Genomic DNA, 6,525 nt, shown 5'->3' on the forward strand with positions numbered 1-6,525 from the left:
AGAGAGAGAATTTTCCAGTCTGTTCAAGATTAATTTCTTTATGTCTTGTAGCCAAAGTGTGTGATGCTTTCAGCTATAGGATCTTACCGTCTAGTTACAGTGACTAACCAAGAGTCATGGCAATAGCCTGTGCTGTTTTGTGTGCTTCTCTGAGTCCTCCTTGACGAATAACACAAAGAAAAATAAGCCATGCCTAGCACTGAAATTTTCATTTAATAACCCATGTATTCTGGGAGTAACATTGCTCAACCAAGCAGGTACACACACACACACACACACACACACACACACACACACACACACACATAGTCTTATAAATTAGTAACTTTTCGTAAGGCTCCTTAATTCAAATTTACTTTTGAGCATGATAACCCCACACCTATGCTCCTATGGGCAGCACTAATGAGCTACAACAATGCATAATAAACAAAAAAAGACATGGAATTTGGAAGGAGATGTGTTGTATGTTTGAGGCAGGGTCTCAAGCAAGTTGGAATGATGGAGCTGGGATAGATGTGATCATAATGCATGATATACATATATGAGACTTTTGAAGAAAAAATAAAAATATTATTTTAAAAGAATTATTTTTTTGAACTCCTAACCAGTGGTATATAAGTGTCCTCTTTTCCAGCACTCATGCCAACATTTTTTTTTGTCATTTGTTTTTATGACTTTTGTCATTCTAAGGTAAGATAAAATCTTAAGGTAGTATTAATTTGCATTTCACTGATAGCTAGGGAGACAATAAACGTTTTAAAAATTAAAATATAACTGCATCATTTTCCCCTTTCCTCTTTCCAACTCTTAAATCACCCACTACTTTTCAAATTTATGTTTTTTTATTATTATTGGTACATATTAATAATACATATAAACATTTACACACATATACATGCACACCATACACAAAAGAAGTCTGTTTGTATGTATATGATTTCAGAGCTGATTACTTGGTATTAGGTAACCAATTAGGGTTCTCATCCTCTGGGAAGACTAATTCTCCCTCTCTCAGCAGTCATTACTTGGCCGGTAGTTCTTTGTCCAGGGGCGAGGCTTTGTGATAGTTCCCCATTCCATATTAGCATGGGTGTTGGTACTGCCAATTTTTAAAGTCATGTTGTTGTGGCTTCATGGGTGATGCTTCACTGTAATTTCTGAGACATGCCTCACAACAGGATTCCTGGTCTTCTGACTCTTAAAATCTTTCCACCCTGCCTTCTTCAATGTTCCCTGAAAAGTGCAGAAGTTGTGTGGGAGAGTTATGTGTGTATCCACTGTTGCTGCAGAAGTTGTAGGGGAGTTATGTGTATCTACTGTTGCCCAGAACCCATGACTGTTCTTCTTTATATTTTGACCAGTTGCAGTTTTCTCTAATGGTCTCAGTAGGCTGCAAAGAGAAGTTTCTTTGATGAGGGATAGGAGTCACACTTATCTGTGGGTATAAGATAAATATTGAGGCTACAATTAGGAACTATGTTGTTTTAATAAATTGTCAGTCAGTATTAATTTCCCCTCTAAGTTACAAGACTTTACTAGTCCCTGGTAGTTAGCTAGTTTTCCAGGACTAGGCTTGTTTGAGATCCCTCCCATTGAGCAGATATTAGCTCTGACTAGTAGAGTGGTTCTCAATCTTCCTGATGCTTTGACCCTTTAACACGGTTCTTCATGTGGTGACTCCCAAACATAAAATTATTTTTGTTGCTACTTCATAGCTGTAGTTTTGCTACTGTTATGAATTGTAATGTAAATATCTGTGTTTCCCGATGGTCTTAGGTGACCCCTGTGAAAGGGTTGCTTGACTCCCAAAGGGGTTGTGACCCACAGGTTAAGAAGATTTGAGAGCCACTGTTGTTTGTTCCTTTAGGGGTATCTTAACTATATTGGTCATTGTTCTAGGAGAATTATTCTGCATCTGGGCAGAAATAGTCTTTGCAATTCTCCTTTAATTTCTTGGTATAAAATCTATCCTCAAGGAGGCAGCTTTGATGACAGGTCCATATTAAATCTTCTGAGTCTTACATCCAAACCACATGGTGTCTTCAGCCATAGGGACTTCCTTTAACTTCTAGGAAGCAACCAAGGGCCATGTCCACAGCCTATGTTGATTTGTGAGTCTTTTGATCTTCCTGACCAATGATGCTAAAGAAAGTTTCTCAGGCCTGGGGCTGGGGTGTTTTTTTTTTTAAAAAAATGCTTCTCAGCCATTTATTTGTAGTTCATTTTTAAAGAAATTATTTAGTTACATGCCTCATTTTAAAATTTGTCATATTTATTGTAGGTTTTTGAGTTCTTTGTATATTATGGATACTAATCCTCAGTCAGATATATGGCTTATAAACATTTTTTTTTTGCCCTTCTGCAATCTACCTTTTCATTTGAATGATGGTATCCTTTGCAGGTCAGAAGCTTTTTGGCTTCCTCCGAGGTCTCATTGATTGTTGATTTTACTGCATTTACTACCAGAGTCCTGTTCAAAAATTTCTTTTCTATCCAAATGAACTCAAGCATATTCCCTGTTTTCTATTCTATTCAATTCAAGGTTTTAAGTCTTATAATAAGGTCTTTTATCCATTTGGAGTTGAAGTATGTATAGGGTGAGAGATACAGATCGAGTTTCTTTCTTCCCAACTATTCTTTTGGACCAACCTCAATTGCTGAAGATGCCATCTTTTCCTCTAACCTGTATTTTTGGTCTCTTTGCCAAAAATCAACTATGAGTGTGGATTCACATATAGTCCTCAAGTCTAATGCATAGATCAATGTTCCCCTCCTTTTTTTTAAAATCCAGTGCCATGCTGTTTTTATTACTATACCTCTGAGGTATAACTTAAAATTGGGGATGATGATACCTTTCCCTGTCCTTTTGTATCCTGGGTCTTCTGTGTTTCCACACAAAATTTAAGATTTCTTTCTTGAATTTATGTGAGAAATTGTGTTGGGATTTTGATGAGGAGTTTGTTGAGTCTGGAATCTGCATTTGTAGGATGGACATTTTCACCATGTTAACACTACCAATTTATGATCAAGATTAAGGTCTTTCCATCTTTTAGTATCTTCTCATATCTCATTTTTTGTTTATTAAGGTTTTCATTTTATATTTCTTTCACTTCCTTGGTTAGATTTACTCTAAGATATTTTTTGAAGATATTGTGAATAAAATCATTTCATCAAGTTCTTTCTCAGTATGCTTGTGATTTGTGTATGTGGGGTCTACTAAGGTTTATGTTAATTTTGTATCCTGCTACTTCGCTGAGAGTCTTTTTCACTGTAGGAAATTCCTGGGGGAGTGTTGGGACCAATTGGAGTCCTTCTCTTCAGCTGTTCTTCCCTGTCTAGAGCCTTCTAATTGAAGTTACTAAAAGCTGTACCTTGCCTAAGGATCAGAGGATGGGATTTTCACCTGTTGGTCATTGACTGCTTGTTGATGTAAGAGCGGCGGAGCTACGTTCCCCAGCACCCGGCCGCCTGCACGGCTAGCTTTATACCAGAATAATTACACAGAAACTGTATTCTTTTAATCACTGCCTGACCCATTAGTTCCAGCCTCTTATTGGCTAGCTCTTACATATTGATCTAACCCATTTCTATTATTCTATGTAGCCCATGAGCTGGCTTACCAGGAATGATCTTAACCTGCATCTGCCTGGAGTGGGGGAACCATGGCGACTCACTGACTCAGCTTCTTTCTCCCAGCCTTCTCTTCTGTTTACTCCACCCACCTAAGGGTTGGCCTATCAAGGGGCCTAGGCAGTTTCTTTATTCCTTAACCAATGAAATCAACAGATTGATATATGACACTCCCACATCAACTGCTGGCTATTTAAGCCTCCATGGTGCTATTAAAGAGGGGCTTTGTACCAGTGATTGGAAGTCCATGTGTCTGTCTGTCTCTGTGTGTGTTTCCTCAACCTCCAACCCCTTGCCCAAAGCTCGTGAACTGTATTGTAGCGCATAGAGTGCAGACGGAGGCGCGGTGCGCTGCAGGGGAGTATTTAGGTCTTCTGTGTGTAGAATCATACTACCTGTAAATAAGGATACTTTGACTTCTTTTTTCATTTCTCATATGAATTCACAGCATCTGAGACAACATATACAAAACCTGTGCTGTTACAAAAGGAGAAGGGAGCCTTTTGTTTGTCCTGGCCATCTGGCTAGCTTACACTCGAAATAATCACAGAGAAACTGTATTCATTAAAATACCGCTTGGCCTATTAGGTCTAGCTTCTTCTTGGTTAATTCTTAATCTTAATTTAACTCATTTCTATTAATCTGTGTATCACCATGTGACTATGGCTTACCGGCAAGATTCTAACTAGCGTTTGTCTCAGGCAGAAGATCCATGGTGTCTCTCTGACTCTGCTTTCTTCCTCCCAGAATTCAGTTCTGTTTTCTCTGCCTACCTAACTTCTGCCCTATCAGGCCTAAAGCAGTTTCTTTATTCACTAACCAATGAAAGCAAAACATGTACAGAAGAACCTCCTACACCATTGTGCAGGCTCAAGGCAGACACAATTCCAGCATGGGAAGGAGAGCTGATCATAGAGTCCCATCTCTGCCTGAAGAGCAGTTGGCAATTGATAACAGTGCACAGATTTGATTTTTGCCAGTGTCAGGATAAAGTACATATAAGTACAATCTATCTGTTTAGATCTGTACCAATCTTCTTGGTTTTGAGACAAACTTCTGGATCTTTCTAACAGTGAGCTCTGTCTTCTGCTTGAGACATCATCCATCATCCACTGCTCCATGATGATCAGGCTCACACCTATCTGACTCAATATGATACTAAATACTGCAAATCACTACTTCAAGGTAGTGTAAGATAGTGTATTGATCTCTTCCAAATCAAGATCTCTGCTGTTTTCATCCATTCTCTCCATGCACAGCCTCAACTCAGAGCCTTGGTACTCATATATTTTCCTTTAACAGGACTGTCACTTGCACAGACACAACCATCTTGATATGGGACCCCCCCCATTAGTGAAGAAAAGGCCATGTAGGAAGCAAAGAATATGGCCTAGACTTGGAAACTGATTTAAGGACACACTGGTTCATCTCTCCCTACACTGTATGAAATGAGGGGATAGCTACTAAAGACTTTGTCAGAGAAGTTTCTAAGAGTTGGAAATCTGAAGCCAAGATGTTGGGCAGTCAGTGGTCATAAAAGTACAAGGGGAAAATCTAATTCAGTTATGACAACTCACCGAGCATTTACACAAGATGTGGGGCACACAATGTACAGTCGAATTTTTATAGATATCAAGAAGGATATTTTTATGGATTTTTATAATGGTTATTAGTAATTTGAAAATATTTTATTAGTTATGTGAGAATTTTGTACAATGTATTTTCATCATGTTTACCCCGAATTCCTCTTTTCAGCTTCCCTCAGATCTGCCCCTACCATCCACTGAACAAAAAACTTAAAGCCACTTAGGCTGATGATGCTCCCCACAAAGTCATAGACTAACAAAACCCTTAGTACCAGGCACAAGAAACCTCCTTTCCAATGTAGGTAAGGGTAGTTGAAGTGATACCTAAAGCAATATAGACTATTAATGGAGACCTTGGTTGCCTCTTGGGGATGAGGGTCTGACCCTATTATGGGGACACTGCATACTTAGGACATAAGACTCAAAGGACTTGAGCTGGATTTGACCTGAAAGCCTCTTTCTTGTGGTCTAGCCTCCATGGTAGCAGAAACTATTATGCACATTGGAAAGCTAGAGAAACAAACATTTCTACTGAGTTGAAGTATCTATAAGTCATAACAATGACCAGAATGACAAGATATCCACAAAAGTGCAATAAGCGGCACTCACATGGGGAATCACAAAGGAATTGAGGTGAGCTAGAAAGAATGGTTGAAAGGGGCAGCAGGGAAGAGCTAGGGGTATCCTGAATCTGCATCACAAGGCCCAGTCTCAAGGGGATGGAGGTGGACTTAGAGAAGGCGCTAGGGTAAGCAGGCAGTCTACAGTCTAGGAGCAGCCTGGAGAGACCAGAATGGAGGAAGGAAAGGGAATACCAAGGACCCAACTAAGCATAATGGCTGTGGGCTCCTTGGCGGAGAGAGGTTAGGTAGGTCAGTGGGGAGCCACCAAAGAATCTATTTTTGTTTTAAAAACTGTTCATAGACTTAAAGTTCTTGTCAAATAGATCCTTCACATTGTGGATGATACCAGAAAATGGAGGGATCTCCCTTGCTCTTGGTTTGGGAGGATCAACATAGTAAAAATGGCAATTCTACCAAGGGCAATTTATAGATTTAATGCAATCCCCATTAAAATCCCATCGAAATTCCTCACAGATCTTGAGAGGACATTAATCAACTTTATATGGAAAAACAAGAAACCCAGGATAGCCAAAATAATCTTATACAATAAAGGAATTTCTGGAGGCATTACCATCCCTGACTTCAAACTCTATTACAGAGCTTCAGTATTGAAAACAGCTTGGTATTGGCATAAAAACAGAGAAGTCGATCAATGGAATAGAGTAGAAGACCCGGATTTTAACTCA

This window comes from Microtus ochrogaster, linkage group LG4 (genome assembly GCF_000317375.1).
Source record: "Microtus ochrogaster isolate Prairie Vole_2 linkage group LG4, MicOch1.0, whole genome shotgun sequence".
NCBI classification, from domain to species: Eukaryota; Metazoa; Chordata; class Mammalia; order Rodentia; family Cricetidae; genus Microtus; species Microtus ochrogaster.